This window comes from Canis lupus, chromosome 1 (assembly GCF_048164855.1).
Source record: "Canis lupus baileyi chromosome 1, mCanLup2.hap1, whole genome shotgun sequence".
Lineage (NCBI taxonomy): Eukaryota > Metazoa > Chordata > Mammalia > Carnivora > Canidae > Canis > Canis lupus.
In genome coordinates this window covers 47,275,642-47,294,895 of record NC_132838.1, presented here as the reverse complement: position 1 = coordinate 47,294,895, position 19,254 = coordinate 47,275,642, and the positions used below count along the sequence as shown (strand labels likewise).

The 19,254-nt window shown below is 40.5% G+C and overlaps 1 protein-coding gene across 11 annotated transcripts in view; it reads right to left on the bottom strand.

Moving 5' to 3' along the window:
* The window catches only part of ARID1B (AT-rich interaction domain 1B), a 434,837-nt gene that overhangs the window by 413,611 nt on the left and 1,972 nt on the right, over positions 1–19,254 (bottom strand). The window lies entirely within an intron of this gene.

Genomic DNA, 19,254 nt, shown 5'->3' with positions numbered 1-19,254 from the left:
TGTGGCTTCCTGGAAGACTCTACCTTCCATCAACCAAATAATATCCCATCTATAGGAAAGGGTTATCTTTCTTCACCGTTTCCAATATCCTCATAGAACATCAAATGATGTGAATGTAAGTTAGCAAGAAAAAAAAAAAAAGCTATCATAATGATGGCTTGCACAATAGGAACGGAGACCGCTCATCTAACTCTGCTCGCATCAGGCACTGCTGAGAGGAAATGCAGCGTATGTGAGATGGCAGTAGAGTCAGAATGCCTGGGTGCACGCTGTGTGCCTGTGCCACGTCCTAGATATGCTCCTTGGGCCTACCTAGACCGATGCCTTCATTAACTCGTCTGCAGAATGGGTATAACAATGGTACCTCGTTCACAAGATATGCCAAGCAATTCTTAGCATTGCTTAACACCTAGTAACTGTTTGAGAAAGTATTTTATATTACTAATTAGTCAAAACTTCACATTTCAGTACAATGGAAAAACAAGTGATTTCCTTTTGAGGTTCCAGGTACTATGAGGGAAAGGGGATGGGTAGCAAGTTGTAATTTAAAGAAGTTGTAATTTAAAGTCCCCGTTTCACGGGGACACCTGGGTGGCTCAGAGGTTGGGCGTCTGCCTTAGGCTCAGGGCGTGATCCTGGGGCCGGGATGGAGTCCCACATTGGGCTCCCTGCATGGAGCCTGCTTCTCCCTCTGCCTGTGTCTCTGCCTCTCCCTTTCTGTGCCTCTCATGAATAAATAAATAAAATCTTAAAAAAAAAAAAAAAAAGAATGGTTTCACTATAAATACACGATAGAAAATCCATACATGTCTAACGAGTTTAACATCAAAGAATAACTTATACACACAGAGCAAACGGTTTCAGAACTTTTTGTGGCTAATCTCGAATGCTCGCTCCCAAACACAGGTTTTCAGAGAGGATAACAGGGAGTAACGACAGCTTTCACTCCTACCAATCACTGCTTGAGTCTCAGAGTATTAGCACATACATGGCAATACGCAAAGTTAATTCCCCAAATGCAATCATCTCTGTTTTAAGAACTCTCTACAGAGGTTCAAAGATGTCTTTATCAGACCAGCTGACTCACTGCCTTGCATGTCCAATCCAGTTTACCAAAGGTATCAAAAGCACCCAAAATACTGGTATTTCTATATATTACAAAACATATTCTCTGGAAATGTTTGTAAATAATCTCTATAAATTGTGACTCCTTCCCTGCAGCCTACAAATCCAGTGTATATCCTCTGCCCTTAACAAAGACCAGTGGTAGCACAGGCACTGGAGTTAATCGACTTAGAGTTGACTCGTGGGGCCATCACCTCTCGGCCTGGCTCAAAGCACATGTGCCCCCTCTGGTCCAACATTTCCTTAGAATGGAGAAAATGTGGAAACCAAAACCTGTCACAGATGAATGCTACAAGGACTATATTAGTTAGAGACCTCACAGAACGTGTATGGCCCCCTCAACGATCATTCACTGAGTCCCACCACATGCCAGACACTGCATCAGATACCACCAGGGACACAAGAGAAAAGACCCTCAGGTCCCTACCCAAGTAGAGCCCAGGCCAACAAGAGAGGGAAAGAACACCTGGCATTTAGGAAGCAGACAGCACAGTGCCTGGACACAGGCAGCGCAGCAAACCAAATTCTCTACCTCTCTTCCAGCTAATTAAAATTTTAGAAAAAGAAGAAATAAAACCCACTCCTCTTCCTACCATCTGGAAGCCTCTTTCTTACTTCCTAGTCACTGTGTAGCATCCTGCAGCTTGCCTCCCTCTTCACTGTTCTTCCGAAGGTCATCAATGACCACTCTTGCCTGAACCTTCCTCAGAGCCTACCACAGCTATGTCTATCTGCCCTCCAAAAACCTCTGTCCCCGTGGCTCCTGTGGAACTCTCTCCATGCTCTCCACCTCCTTTTCTGGCTCTGTGGTGGGCTCCCTTTCCACTCCTGCAACGAGAGTGCTCCCTCAAACTCCTCAGCACCCCTCTCTTCCCCACGCACATGCTCCCACTGGCAATCTCAGGAACTCCTTTTTCATCCACCCCTCATGCTTAGAGCCCACAGTTCTGTACTGGGCCCCAATCACGCTCCTGTCTTTTCTAACTGCCTCCAAGCATCTCCAGTCAGCTCTTTAGAACACATTTCAAACCCAACAGATCCAGAACCAAAGCCTGGCACTAAAAACGCAGGATGATTCAAAAGTAAGGGAGCACCTTCAAAGAGTTACATACCATCTGATTTCTCCCTGTGGAGTCAGAGCGAGAGCTCTGTTTGCACTGCTTCTTCCTCTCAGCTTGGAGGAAATGAAGGCAGTGTTGGGGCTGCCATTTGCCATTTCAACCACTGACAGTAAAAATGTTATGTTTCATCAATGTCCTCTGACACAAGAGGTGCATGCTGAGCATTTCTGAGACTACAGAAATAACCATGATAGTTCCTTTACAAAGTGATTTTTATTACATATTCATATATGGCCTCATTACTAAGTAACCAGTTTTTGAAAAACTGTTCAATTCCCCTGTGCAGCTCTTCAACCCTACAAAGGGTGTCAGCCCCACGTGGACAGATGGTTCTGCTATCTCTGGGATTAAATTTCACTGAAAGGTAAGCCTTATGAAAGCAGGGCCTGTGTTGTAGTCATTGCTGTGTCCCTAGCACCTAGAACACTATCTGTCACCCAGTAGGTAAACAGACCAGCATCTGACCAGACAGCAATACCTCTTGGTTGAATGAGTCAAGGACATACATGAAGTAGCACAGTACCTGTCTGCAGACTTAAAAGTCTCCCCCCGCCCCTCAACCCTGGTTTCCTGTTCTTCTTTCCCAAGGTTTCTTGGGGTATGGAAGGTATCCCTCCAAATGTCCCCATATGACTATACTCAGGGTGTCTCCACCCAGATTCGTGTCTAAGGCTCTCACAGACTCGAAAGCATGAAAGGTTTGGCCTGCTTCTCCCCTGACTCCCTCAGGTCATGAGGGACAAACCAGCACAGCTGATCCGCTGATCCCCCCCTCCCCCACCGTGGTTGGCAGAACTTGCTGCATCTCATTCGTCTGCCTCTACAGGCTCCCACTTCTCACCTGCTGCCCACAGCTGTTCGACTAACTCCTCCACTTTGTACTGATAATATGGCAAAAGGGAGTTACCATGGAGAACCAAATAACTATTATCTATGCCTGAAAAGGGAGGGAAGGGCTTTCTTCTTCTCTAACAGACTTAGGTCCTGAGCACGGTGACAGTTACCTTCTGAAGGCTTTCTCAGCTGTTTCAGAATGCTACGTTGGCACTGTTGGAAACCGTAGCACTGGATGAATGATACATTACTACAGAAATGTTCTGAAAGTACTAACGCAGGTAGACAGGTGTTAGCTTTCTAGGTAAAAGACAGATACCTTTCATCACAGCGAACAAAATTAAAACATGACTGCTAAGACACCAAAGATGCTCATTTCCCTTCATAAGTGTGAAGAACCAAACAAAATTAAAGGCCCAGTCTTAGAGAAAAGGACATGCTGGTGACAAACAGCTACAGCCTAAAAAACAGGTTACCAGTTTGTTTGGGTTTTTCTCTTCCTCTGGGTTCTTTAAAACATACTGTTAATTCATTTCCTTGAGATGGCTTAGGTGTAGTCAGCATTAACTACAAACTATAAATCCACGATTACTCTAGTACTGATTTATTACGATAAATAATGAAACAAAATCAAATATTATTAGGAAAGAGGAAACATGAGACAGAAAAGCCTTCATTTCTTCCTAAGCTAAAAAATAACATTTTGGAGGTAGGTCATTTAGAAATATTCTCAACCTCAAATTTAGGAGCAGTCAGAAAGTGAGGAAAACCCAAGCTGAAACCCCAGGAAACAGACATGAATAGAGACGGTACTGTGATCCCTCCCACAACTCACACTCTTCTGCAGCTCTGGTTAAGTGGAATGGAACTGACACGGCGTCAACCTTGTCTACAAGGTTATGGTCAAACTGATTTTCTTTAAAGCTGTGAGATGTGATGATTTTATTGATAAGTTTCAAAAGAGAAGAATAGCTAGGGACATAGGTGGGAAATTTCCCAGTATTACACCCTCCTACTAGACATAATTAGAAAGAGAAAGACTAACAGGGTCTCAGGACACATCCCAGTATCCCTTGACCTGGCCAGCCTAGAAGTCCACCACCAAGTAAGTAACAAAGGAAACAGGGATTCGACTGGGTCCATTGATCGAGTGCTTTTAATACCCTCCCAATATCACTGACTCTGGTTCCAGAATGGCCGTGTGGCAATAACACCGACAGAAATACTCATGACTGCATGTCATGAAATGACCTCCCCAAAGAACTGGGAGGATTTTTCTGCCTTTGTTCTCCAAGCGTTCTGGTAACTACGCATTTGCATCTTGATTATTTTAAGATCTGCCGATTTGGGGGTGGGGGGTAGTATCTTACCACTTTTGCCGTGACAGTGGTTCACTGAGGGCACACGACGAGCATGAAGTCTGTGTGTTGGTTTCCATTCTAACAATCTCATTCTGGCTGCCTGTGTTCTCCCTTCTCCAGTCTTCTGGTCCCTGACTGTCACCTGTCCTCCCTTCCCATATCCATGCTCTCTTCACACATTCTTGGATTTAAGATTTCTGGGCTCATAACACACAGAACTTATGACCTCGAGATGCTGCCCAGTCTGTTCATCCATTTTCCAATCCAAAACTATTTAGTAAGCAGGTACTAGGTAGTAGACACTGTTCCAGATGCTGCTCCATCGCCTCCTTGTCCCAGAAACTTGTTACAACCACATGTGAATAACTCAGAACAGGACCTCAGAACAGTGGCTCCTCTTCAAACAGCAAGACTATTTCATAGCCTCCCTTGATAACTCCAAGCAATGACCCAGATCTTGGGACAGTCTCCTCTGACAGGCAGATGTAAATTTATGTTCAGTGACACTACCAGAAAAATCCAATAGCTACCTTCATGCCCTTGAAGCATAATTTCTTTCTTTCCTCTGTCTGATAGGACTATGGAACCAAAATGTAGTAAAAGCTCGATTAGAAGTATATAATTCTACATGTCTCAACAACAACAAAAAAGTCTTACTAAATTCTACCACTATCAATTGTATCAGTAACTCTGCAGGAAGAGAAAGGTAGGCATACAGGCCATCCCACAGCCTAAGGACGATGCAGGAATCACTGTGGGGGGGACGGGCCTCAAGACCCTGTCTGCCTCCCCCGGTGATTCAGATGCACAACCAGGCTTGAGAATCACTCCTTCAGCTGAAACAATACAGGCTTTCACACCAGACATGCCAGAATACTGAACAATTTTTTTAATTCTACCAGTTTACTTGTCCATAAAATTGGGAGACTGCCTTGTAAGTCTGTTGAAAGACGGCAATTAGTACGTGCAATGTGCCTAGCACACAGGTAAGTATTCAGTAACAGGAACCATTATTACTGCTATTGCTTTTATTAGATCACTATTACTCAGAGCTCTTCTAAAACCGTTGTCTCTGAACATGCAGTTCTTTATTTGAGAGGCCAAGAATGAAAAGCAAGGTGTTGTAATATTTTTGCCAATCACACCTGACTCCAAGGAGAGGCTGATTTCCTGTGTCCCCGCATAACAGTCTTTTTTTGGGGGAGAGGATTTTATTTATTTGACAGAGAGAGCAGGAGCAAGGGGAGCAACAGGCAGAGAGACAGGGAGCAGCAGACTCCCCGACACAAGACTCAATCCCAGGCCCCTGAGATCATGACCTGAGCCCAAGGTAGATGCCTAACAGACTGAGCCATGCAGGGGTCCCACAAAACAGTCTTAATACAGGCCACCATTAAAAAAGAAACGAGAAAAATCCCTCAAGGTTTGGCTGCTGATTCACTACTCTTCCTTCCGCCTCACCTGTACCCAGCTGTGTGCTGTCCTGGGGCGGGGTGGTGCGCTGCACACCTATCCAGGCGGAAGGGAATCACAGGCCTGCCTTGCTCCTTTCCTGCTCTATCTCCTCTAGGGCAAGCCCCTCCTCCCCTGGACCCTGCACTCCTCTCTCTGCGGGTTGGACTCGCTGCTCCAACTGCACATAAACAAGCTGGTGAGATCTGAGTCCTGCCACCCATGGACTATCACTCCTTCTGTCTGCCCTGTGACCAGAAATGCATGAAAGGCCCCACATTCTGCATGGTCATAACCAGATACTTTTCCTAATTTGTTTATTAGTCCTCAATGGAAAGAAACAAGTCTTCCTCAAGTCAAGGGATAATTGTGTGTTCCTCTCGTTTTATTGTATCCACTAAGCACATTCCCCACACCGATGTCCTCTTTTGCACCCCCTAGAATGGGCTGGGTATCAACAACACCTCCCACAGAGCCCGGAATGAATGCTCTGACCCATAATATTTCACAAGCCCTAATGTACACAGGAAAGGCTCAGCCCTGAAAGCCACACAAAAGCACTCATAAATTTCAGACGGCCCTAATCATCCCCTCCTTTTGCTAAGAAACCAGTTGGAGTACCACTTCAGACCCATTATTCTTATAATGAGAACTTTCCTTCTCACACTCTGTCATATCAACCTAATCAAGTGTCATGACTACTATTTATACAGACTCTTACTTTAATCTCAAGTATGTTTACTAACAAAGCAAAGGTGAATGTTCTTTAAAACTAGTTGCCTAATAAAAATACAAAAATTCATTATTTTTGTTCACTAATTATTTGTATTAATCATCACAAAACTCAGTAGAACTCTCATATGAGTAATACTGAGTATCAATTCACCTCAAAATTTTAGAGCGTAAAGACAAAGAAACTTGCTGAGATACAGGTGATACAATACACTCATCTCTCCAACTTTCTAATGACTTCCACTTTTGAGAGACTCATCTGGATTAAATGTATGTAAGTCCACGCTTGCTCATAATTTAATTCTCAAGTCATGTAAAGACATTTTTTTAAATGAGAAAAGGATTTCAAAAACTTAAGTAGGAAAAGAAGAGAAAGAATAGAGTCAAAGCTAATTAGAAATGCCATAATGACAATTTCCTTTTTTAAAAGGACACTGTTTCAAAATGCCTACATTTATCTATTGCTCTCTCTCTGTATCTGTTGCTTTTCAGATCCTTCGCATCAGCACATTATCTGTACCACGGGATATTTTCATCCTCGTAGGTAGAAAGCTTGCTGCCTCCCCGTGTTATCTGTCCACGTTCCATTTGAATCCAATTTCCTTGCATTACCTCTGCCCAGGTCAGGGATGAATGGCTGTCAAATTCCCAGTGGAATAAAAAGAAAAACCCTTTCTTCCTGAGGCAGCAAGTTTCAATTCACAGAGCACATGGCTAATCTACATATGTGAAGGTCACGGCACTTCAGTCAAAGAGGTTAAGAATGGAACAGCTCACGTAAGGGGTTGTCTTAAACATCTTGGCATGATGCCCAACAAGTAAGATTGTTGAAAAGCAATAGATAGCTTCTGGCAGCAGTAAGGGGAAAAATATTTTGATCATGTGATGCCGTACACACTACCTAGTTTATTTCATGTGTGAAACTTTGCAAGTCCCTAAAAAATACCACATATGCAAATCAAATCCAGATTTCAGCTTTACCAGTTTGGCCAGGCTAGTACACCTCCTTCTTCATAAAAGGCATTTATATGAAGTTTCTAGACACACCAAGAATAAAACTTCAACATATTGACAACCAGTTGGCTCAAATATCTTAACAGCTGATTACAACTTCTTTGCATTACTTTTTCAAAGAATCATGAAACACCAGGAAAGGGTAGTTAAGACTAAAGCACATTCCTTTATGTTACCCGAACATGACTGTCTTAAATAAAATTAATCTTCTCCCCCCCCCCAATTCTTCTCTCCCCCCTCATTAATAATATAGCAATATGGAAAACTATAGGAACTTAATGCACAATAAAAAACAAAACACAAAACTGCTTTTCACATCCTATCTTCACTAATTAATTGCTGAATAAAAGTAAAGCGCTACTGCTTTAACGCACGCATACTTCTGACAAATGTCTCAATGGAGGAGGCAAACCAAGTCTTGCCACACATGATGGATACCAGGGGAGAAACCCAGGCTCTCCCGAAGCCTCTCTCTGCCGGCTCTAGCGTGCACCTTCCTGAGTGTTCTTTCTGCGCAGCCAAATGAAAATGAAGGGGGCTGGCATCAAGAGTGGGGAAAGCAGGGATCCCTGGGTGGCTCAGCGGTTGAGCACCTGCCTTCGGCCCAGGGCATGATCCTGGAGTCCTGGGATCGAGTCCTGCATCAGGCTCCCTGCATGGAGCCTGCTTCTCCCTCTGCCTGTGTATCTGCCTGTGTCTCTGCCTCTCTCTCTCTCTCTCTCTCTCTCTCTCTATCATGAATAAATAAAATCTTTAAAAAAAAAGGGGGGGGGAAGAGCGGGGAAAGGGAAGACTTTCAAAACCAGCAAAATCTTAACAGATGTGACTATAATTTTTAAAACTTTTCAACAGTTAACAATAATAAACTACTTCTTCAACACATGGAGAAAATCAATTAAAAGCAAAAGATCCATTTCACCAATTTGCAAGTTGTCTGCCAAGCACTGATTTCCTTCGATTCAAAATTTAAATTGCTTTAGGCCAAAATTGTTCAATCCAAGTTTCTAATTAAATGGATAAGTAGGTAAAATAAAAATATTCCACAAACTATCTTATTTATTGTAATCACCAATAATCATTTTGTAATCTAAGGATACTCCTCTACACTAACCAATGAATGACATGATGCTTTTCAATTTTCAAATATTCCCAATATCTTTTTATCTGGTACAGTGCCCCTACACCAAGGTCACTAAATGTTTGTTGATGACGGTGAAATTAAATGCCCCAATTATCGATCTTCTGAATTTGTTTTTCCTTACCAGTTAAAAAAATATGACTATAAAAAGACGGCAAACTACAGCAGACATTTAAGAAATGTGATCAACTGCCCCATCACTCACTTTCCCTAAACACTTGGCAAGGTACAGACACATCAGGCAATAAAAAAACTAAAACTGTCTGGACTAGAAATAACCTTCAAATGCTAACCTATTTGTTCTGAAAGACTAATAAACTGTTAAGTCAACTTGTTAAATTAACTAATACAGAATCACATCTAACTCAATTTCATTCCTTGTCCCTGAGAAAATACAATCCTTTGTTACTTTGTGAAAACATCCCTTTCCTTGCCAGGTAGTATGCCAGTACTTTGTCAAGTGTACTTCCCAAAAACAATTCCATAGGTTATGTCTACTTTCCCATCTCTTTAGACATGAGGGAACTTTAAACCTCAGGGATCAGGGAGGTAAAGTAACTCGCCCAAGGTCACACAGGTAGTCAATGTCCAATCTTCCCAGTTCTCTAACCCACACACCTGTGGTTCTTGCCCTTGCCTCCTAGCTTGGTTAAAATACACTCACTAACCAGATGTCTCAAACCTTAGTTAGTGCACAGGGCCTTCTTCTTTATGCTCCCACCCCAGTCTAGTCTCTTGGGGATGTCCCACTAACATCAGCACTACTCCCACTGAACCACTGACATTGTATTCTGTAGCATGTTTACTTCTCCTTAGTCATTGCATTGTCAATTCATCAAGATCCATGCCCTTGTCATCCAGGAATCTACCATCCACCATGGTACCAGGCACACAGTAGGCTCTCCACAAACATCTGCCTGATGCCCTGGGTTCTTGCCATAGTTAAAAGGCCCTAACACACAAGAGATTATTCAATACGGTGAAGGCAAATGAACTGAATTCTACAGACACTATAAAATCATTTCTTTAGATACAAATCACCAGATGATACCCAAAACAAAATTCAAATTAAGATCACTTTCTCATCAAGAACTAAGAAATATCTCCCAAGTACACGGACCTTCCACATAAAATCATGAAACACTACCTGAACAAATTTTCTTGAAACTAATGTTGGAAATGTATAATATACCCATCAGGAAATTTTGTTTGGATACATTATCAACTTTTCTTCAAATAGTTCTTAGATGATGCACTTTGAGGGATATAGTCTTTCTGCATAGAACTGCAGGAGAATAATGTAGCCATTCATTTTAATTTCCACTTTGTAAAACACCAGGAGTCTATGATAATTCACTAGGAAAATTATGGATCATATGTTATATTTACTCTTTGTATCTTAAGCACCAAGTGGTGCTCAGAGTAAGTATTTGTTCATAATAGAATTAAATTTTGTCCCTGATACTTTTATAAATCTCAGTATTAACAAAAAAGAAAAAAAGAAAAAACCTCTTTCTCTCTACCTACATATTTGAGGCAGGCCCCTAGCATTCTCAGATTTGACATTCTCTGCTTTGACTTTGACTCTTCGAGAGCAACCCTAAGCCTCCCTGACATGTGAAGTAAATTAGAATGTTAAGGACCAAATGTGAATCACATATTCAGTGAAGTTGAAATAGACGCAGAAGTTACTTAACCATGAATCAGAGACCACTGTCCACCACTCAGAATCCCAAAACCCAGTTTTAATATTTTAAAACTTCGTTCCTTTGCAAAAAGTACTTGCCAGTCATTTTTTGCAGATCATGAAAGTAGAAAGGTCCAAGTATAAGATAGGAAGTCTCAGAATTCACTGATTAATATTAAGGATGGAATAGTGAGGCAGCAGCTTAGACCCAATGACATCAATCCATCATGGGCTCTACTGGTCAACCAAAACCAATTCATGTAATTGTTTACAAGAGTCCCAATCAGTACAAAACTACATTCTGTGAGGGAAATTGCAGTGGTATTCACAAAATCTGTATATTTGCACAGGCCTCAGTTTATATTCACTGAACATGTCCTGGATCTAGTATAGTTTAATAAGATGTTCAGTGGTGCATAGCTGATGAGGCACTGTATTTTTTAAAATTCAAAGCAGCACAGAATTTTGCAGCTGGGAGGGACTGGGGTCACCTAATTGATGGAGGCAGCGGCTTATCTGCGACCACACCCTGAAGCGTAGCAGGGCCAGGCAGAGAATAAGAACTCGGGGTTCACTACACCATGGGAAGACAGGTAGGAAAAAAAGAGGTACCTCATACAACATTGTCACTGGATTTACAGAGATGACCTCAGTGACAGCCCCATCTAGCAGGCAACATTTCACATCAGGAAACAGCCTTGGCCGTATCTCAGAGAAAATGGGCACCCAAGCCTACAAGTGAACCAAAGTCTTACCAACTCCAAGCTCACGATCTCTCCATTACATGAGGATGCCTTGTAATATATTCACATTCTCTCGTAAATCCTCAGAACCACAGAAATAAACTAATATACAACAAACATACCGGTTCCCTTAGAAATATGTCTGCTTCTTCAGACAGATTCTTGCTCAGCAGTAGCAATGTTTTACATTTCTATTTCCAAGGTCATTTATAATTCATTGGGTAAAGTGAATTTATTGTAAAAAAAAAAAAAATACGAACAGAAAGCAGAAAATTTAAAGGATATTAAAATGGGGTTACAGCTTGATATATATAAATATGTGGTCACAGAATCTTAAAATTTGCTTCTTCAATTTTCAGAAATTAGATGCCAAATTCTAGACAAATTTCGGAATTACCAGTCATTTCAAAATAAGGCTATGGAGTATAGTGAGTGGTTTAACTTCTAAGATGTTGAGCACAAAAAGAAACAGGAGATACTAAGAATTCTGGAACAGCCTCCACTAATCATCAATGCCTCGCTTTCTGAAAGGTTTATTTCAGGACCCAGAAGCAGTAGCTGAATTTACTCCTCAGCCAGCATACATTATCTAAACAGTTACCAAAAATACTCCAGCAATCCAAGTATCTTCCTAAATCTGAGCAGACTGTTTTAACTTTTTTCCAAGAGCCTATGTAATGTAGAAAACTGAGAAAAGGAAAAAGGACCATTCTATATACATTTCAAAGTGATATTTTCCTCGTTTTAGTCATTATTTTCTATAGTGAAATCTTTATTTTGCTGTGGCACAAAGCCAGTAATTGATTGGTCGTAATGGAAAAGAGTCACTAGCTCACATCAACTATATCACAACAATCTACGATTATCTGTTTTGCCAAAATCCACTCCCCCACCCAAAAAAGCAGGCCAACAGACTGCTGACCCACATGGCTGCTATTTGCACTTTGTTTAAATGAACCAGTTCTAAGTCGACAATGCCAAAAATGCCATGCCCAGGTTCAGTGGGAGCAGGCTTTGGCAGTACGTCTCCCTGAACCACACACAGGAGCGGCAGCAATCCCCAGACCCTAGCTACCGTCAGTGTCCAGCACAGGACTGATGAAGAAAATGGGTGCTTAATAAATATTTGCCAACTGATCATCCAGAGTAGATACTTATCTAACATACATCTCCTAGCATACACAAATGCTAAATGTTTACACTTTAAGAAATCATTATTTCCAAGTACACAGTCTTAAAGCTCAATTTCTGTGTCCTCTGTGGAACTCAGTATTAATGTACACAACTGATTGTCTAAAGATGTAACAACATACCAGCATCAATAGCAACTAAAATACAATTCCAGATTTTACACACAAAAAAAGCCTGTTCGTAAGACTAACCAGCTGCCTATAAATTTAATTAAAAGACCAATCATCTTAATTTAGGAATTTTTCCACATACAAATTTATTTCTACAGTTTTGCAAAAGACTACAAAATTAAAAACTTAAGGGGGGAGCACAAATTTGGGGCACAGAACACTATGGAAAAAGACACAGCAACACATGCATTTATTGTTTGCTCAGGCCTGGTAGGCTGGGATGGCCCAAAACTTATAACACAACTGGAAAAAAATGATCATTGTAAATAATTTTCACTAATAGTAGAAAGATAAAACCAGTAATTTAAAAAATAGGCTAACATGTAAAAGGTGAGAGAAATAAAGGGGAAAAATCCTGCTAACAGTTCATTTTCATGTCCTATTATCTAACCAAATATACCAGGCTTCTCTCAACAAAGTATCCCAAAACCTTTAAACAGAAAGTCTTCAAAAAGCTGCTTTTAAACTTTTAATGACCTGACAATGAAACAACTAACCTACACAAAACACATTTCCAAACAGACAAAACCTGGGAAGATCACCCCCAAATCAGAACTGGGAGGAAGTAGTGGAGTAAACACACACACACACACACACACACACACACACGCATTAGTGCTGCTAGGGAACATCTGAGAAAGGATTTACTAACAAACTATGAAGCAGCAAGATTAATGGCTCCAAAATGAAGATTATTTCGCTTACAATATGCATTAATAACTAACAATGTGGAAGTTTGACATGACGCGTTTTATTTCAGTTGGGAAGATGAAAAGTTCTGGAAATGGATGCAATGATGGCTGCACAACATGAGTGGCACTGAACTGCACACCTAAAAATGGTTAAACAGTATATTTTATCTTCTGTATATTTTATCACAACAAAAATATACATATAATTTTTTAGCATCTCATATTCTTAAAAATGTGGCCTAAGATTTTCTTCTGGATTTCATCAAATATGGCTTCCCTTCCCGAGCTACCTAGTACATAACTTGCCTGATTCTCAAGTTTCATCTTTCGTCAAGGCCCAAACAAGACATTGAGAAGGGCATCCTACAGAAGATGATGAGCAAAAGCTAAATCTCATTCAATTCAAAAGGAATGCCTCAATACGACAAATCTAGTCCAGATTCTGCTGCCACCTACCTAAAATAAGAGTGTCTATGGGTAAACCGGATATGCTTAAGATTTAGAGCTTTGGTCTCTTTCCTAGCAATAAATATCACTCAAGGAACAAATTAATTTCATCATTAGTTCATCTGTCACACTCAGTAGCCTTCTAATATTCTTGGCACTGATCCATTCAGAAGTGGGTCTGAAAACTGCCTATTGGATCCCATTCAAATAAGTAAATCTAAGGAAATAGTTTTCTTAGAATTACTCCACGTTAAAGCCTTTGAAAAATAGAACATGTTTGCTGAAAACTTACTGTGGAAACCTATCTTTTACTCTGATAAAGTCACTCAGTCACTCAATTAGTGTGAAGTGTTAAGTTAAAACTACAGGTATGCTCGTATCAACAATTCTACTCATTCCTTCGTTAGCATAAAGCAAAATAAGTGGATACTTAATGATACCTCAGTACCAATACCTGTATCACCTTCTTTTTATCAAAATTCTGAGAAAAAGTCATTAAGGTATAGAGTTTTTAGATCAAAATTAATCTACTCAATCACCCAATGAAACCAAAAGAAGCCACCTAGCCTTGCACAAATAGCCTCCAAACGGTAAAGAGCAATATTGTGTAATAGTTCTACATCTATGATAAATATATACATCCTTGGAGGATAAGCAGCTGTGCCTGATACTTCTCCCTGCACACACAGAGAAGTCAAACAGGGATCCCTCAGCCTCAAGTGCCTGTGCATGCATGCACACACATACACACACACACATAGAGCGAGTATGTGGCTCTACTTTACACATCCACAGAGCATCTACACAAATCTGATGAAGAACACCTCAGAAAAGGCCAGAGACCAACAACGATCCAATTCCAAAAAAGCCTAAGATGTGGAAGTGGCCCATATATTATAAAGAGCATTATAAAATGTCATAAAAATTTTGTAACATCCATTTTGAAAATTTAATTAATTCAAAAAAATAATAGAATTTGAGTTTTATTAACATTCCTCGTGAGCCTCCATAAATATGTTGCCTTAAGTGATACACAATAGTTCTCTCAAATATAAATATAACCCTCAAATTTACAAATCTACACATAAGCCAAAATGAAAGGGACACAAGTGAATTATTAGTTCCTTTTCCTCAATGATGGATCAAAGTACACAAGATCCATTAACTGAGCAGTGTCAAGTCTTATAGTGAGAAAAGCCTCTAAATTTTGGACACTGGGCAAAAAGCTAATATAGTTCCCAATGCAATACATCCAAAATTACATGCCCAAATCAATCTTCAAAATAAGTAACAAAATTTCAGAGAGACCACCCCCCCCCCCAACAAATTTTAAATCAAACCACTCTCTTCCCAGGACAGAACAGGGTATAAATAAACGAAATGATCACCTTTTCAGTTTGCCTGTCATATTGGTATTTATCCTACAGAAATAAGTTCCTATTACATCAGAAGCCTTTTTTTTAAATAAATTCTGCCCCAAATTATAAAGTAACAAAGTCCATTAATAAGAAATAGAACTGAAAACTCAACCCCATTCTCCTATACCTGTTTTCTTTAAAATATGCGTCTGGTAAAACTACCAAATGAATTTATGAGTCTTCCTCTATACTCTTTTACGTTTTTAGAATTGGTTCTCAAACCAAAATCAATACTATGTTTATACCAGAGAGAAGATATTATTCTCTCAATTCTAATGAAAGAAGATGACATTTAGAAGGAAAGTACAGTAGTATAAGTGTCAAAGGGTGACTTGGATTATTTCCATCTCCACAACATACTTGTGATACTTCTGATACAATATGATGCCGGGGATAATGGTACAAGTAGAAAAAGCCCTGCCAAAAATTCATTCCTAGATATAAATAAAAAGCAAAACCAAAGAAAAAACGGAAATTAAGGTTTTTCAGTATAGACCCAAGGTAAAAAATATGACGTTCCCTGGAATACACTTACCAATTTTGTGTTAATATAAACAATAAGTGATAGCTGTCTTAAAGAGTAGTTATCACTTTTTTTTAAATCATCCAAAGTAAGTAAACAGAAATGAGAATATCCAAAGAAAACAATTTTAAGCCATGCATAATTTCATTCCAGGTAACCTAAGAAAGCAGAAAACTGTAAACATTTTTGTTATATTTTCGTTTTTTTTTTTCTTCAAGGATAGGCCTATTCTATGACCACAGCTGCCAATTCCACCTTCTCTGACGACAGAGCAGCCAGCCAGCCAGCCAGCAAGATCTCAGCAAATATATCAATTTAGAGCACAGTAATTTCTTTACAAGATTTAAAACATCAGATAGGGTAAAATTTCATTGGGAGGGAAGTGGGGAACGATGTGATGCTATAATATATCTTATACAAATTTTAAGGTAATCAGGAACCAGTCTGTAACTTCCTGCTTTGTAAGCCAGCTAGTCACTTCTTTTAATGGTAAATAAGGCTCTTTTTATTACGCTGCATTATATTCTATAAAACTAAGGTTAAAATAGCATTAATGGAATTCAGCACAAATGTGGACATTACAAAATCCTGGTTACGTGAGTAGACCTCAGTATTCCTTTTGAGACTACTCTCTCCAAATACTTTATCTTACAAAAACCCAGTAACAAACTATCATAAAATGGCTTATTTCACTTTTCAGAAAGATGCCCCCAATACAATACATACATGTTTTGCTTCCAATTACACAAACGTTTGCCACCCAATATAAACCATTCCTAAAACCAAAAATGAAACTAAATGTGCTAAAGCCACAAGAAAATTTCATCATTTAACAACATGATTTAATAGTACTTTATGACCTATAATTACATAGTAATTTAATATTTTGGACAAATAACTATTTATCATAATCATAACAAATACTAAATAAATATGAGCCTTCCAAAACGGAAAAATATAAAAAAGACACATTCCACACATTACACGGCAGAGTACCTAAAAGAAATCTGTGAATCTAGGTCATATGCCCAGCATTTTTCTTCTTCCCCCTCAAAAATAAAAAAGCTATTCCCAAGGGTCACACTGAGGACATAATGGATTCACTCTCATTCCAAAACATCAAAATACTTAAAATGATTGGTACCATTAAGAAATAACACTTAAAAGTAACAAGGACCTACCTACATCTGCCTCTATCATCCTTCCGTTCTAGTGTACAAAGATGTGAATCTCAAACTATTCCTTTAAAAGCAAGCTGACAAAATAAATCTTTTTAAAATTAATTACATCGGTTTATTTGCACAAGGCTTCTGCGTCTTGTGTGAATCAAAGTTAAAAAGTCATACTACAAATTTTCTATCAAGAGTAGGAAAATCTATTTTCATTAAAAGTACAACTCCAGTAACTAAAGATTTAAAAGCAGTGGACACTAATGTCCTCAGCTGGGGATTCACATGATTATCTGTTAAATTCAGTCCTGTATCCATTCTGACACATCTCTCCTCTAAGACATGATTATTATTAAAATGCACCTTCCTAAAATAAATAAGCTGCGTAAAAACACAGATTACAACCACTGTTAATTCCTTTCTAACAAATCAGAATTTTAAAAGCTTTCACAGCATTTAAGACGTCTAAGAAAGAAAGATTATTTGGAATAAACACACCCAGCACAGCTTGCATGTGATAGTTTCCCTAACACATGTGTGAGCACTTCAAATAAGGCTCATATCACCAAACCTAACAAAATTAAAAAGAAAAAAATTCCTAGAGCATTTCTATATTTCCAAATCAGAAGCAAATGTAAAATAATTTTTAGTATTTCTCGATTATCCATTTTTCCCCTTTGATTATTGTCTGCAGAATTAGTTTCCTCACTTCCTGACTTCTGAATATCACATCAATTTGAAACTTCTCATCTACAAACATCTTTAAACGATCGGAATGGTTAAAACACACGTTACTAGAAACACAGCTCTCATCTTGTTACAAAGCTAATTAAGTATCACTAAAAGAGACCGCCGCATATCAGAACCTGGGAATTTTTTAACGTTTTAATTTTTTATTTTAGACTGCGTCGTGCTGACAACCCATTGTTTGCAGAGTTTAATCTGTAAAGGAAGCTTTCATCAAAGCTTTACGAATCCAAGAATCGGTAAAATCTTTGGTTTAATTGCTTTTCAATTGCCGTATTCTCATCTTACAATCAAAGTCCGTGATATCTGCTGTGTCCACGTTAAGACTGTCAAAGACCTGGAATTTTGTAAAAAAGCCCAATCTGCTGGACACCAGCATCATGTTTTCAGTGTTTAATCCTCTTATTAATAACTATGATTCGTAATAACTTAAGCTTCAAATAATATTCCACCTTACATCTGCTTGTAATAGAGCTCAGTTATTATTTGTGGCAAGAATTTTTGTGACTGTACTGCTCAGCACTTCTATTTACATCAGCAGTGCTAAATGCCCAATGGTGAGAGGGGAGCCAATCAGATGGCAGATTAGATGTCAACTCAGAGGCAGCTGTCTGGAGACTATTACAGCCAGTTTACCTCCACAATTCAAATTCCAAACCTTGCAAAGGAGATCAAGTCAGTCTTTAGGCTCAGCCTACGAGCAAGAAACAGCAAGGGTGCAGGACACTTCCTAATAACGCTGTAGGACCTGGGGGACAGCAAATCAAAGAAAACCCAAATAAATCTGATCCAAAAAGATCCATTTTCACGGGTCTGCTATTTTCCTGGACTCGCCGAATAAAATGTATGCCTGATCCGAGATCAAAATAAGTCCCATTTAACCGGAATGCGTTCCATTAGCACAGCCTATCCTGTCGAAGGTGACTCCTTTCGAGCAGCCTGGAAGCCAAAAATAATGGATTTCCTGGCTATTCTCGGGAATGAATCGATTAATTTTAGAATCTCTCTCACCTCCACGTCGTTGTAAACCGGGGTGTTATTTTTGCTACGAAGCACTCAAACTCAAAGCTCGCATCGAGTATCTCCGAATAGCCGGGCACAACTACGAAAAACACCCTCGGTGGCCACAAAGCTAACCTTTTTCTTTCTTTCTTTCTTTCTTTCTTTTTTCTCTTTCCTCCCCCCTCTGCCTTCACCTTGCAGGTTAAGAGGGAACGCGGTGTGGCTGGAGGTAGGACAAAGTTCCTCGTTCTTTTCCCAGTTAAAGCTGGTCGTGGGCGCTCACCGAGGAGACGGGGTCAATATTCCTCCCTCGACCCGGCGGGCCGGGAGCGCCGATCTGGTTACCGAAGCCGCCCGGGCCGCCCCCGGCGCCCACGCCGCGTCCTGGGCGCGCAATCCCCGGCTCCGCGCACGGCTCCGCGCGGGGCTCCGCGCCCGGGGCGGGGGGGGGGGGGGGCGGCCGCGCGTCCCGGCGGGCGTCCCGGGCCTCGGCGCGACCCTCTCCCCGGGCCCCCGGGCCCCCGGGCCCCGCGCCGCGCACTCGGGCGCCGCGCGCCGCCCAGCCTCCGAGGGAGGCAGCCGCGAGTTAAAATGGCTTTGGGCGCCTCGCCCCCGCCTCCCCCCCGGCAGAAGACGCGGAAAAAGTACGCGGAAAGAAAGAAAGTCGGGCTCGAGGCGCGCGGCGAGG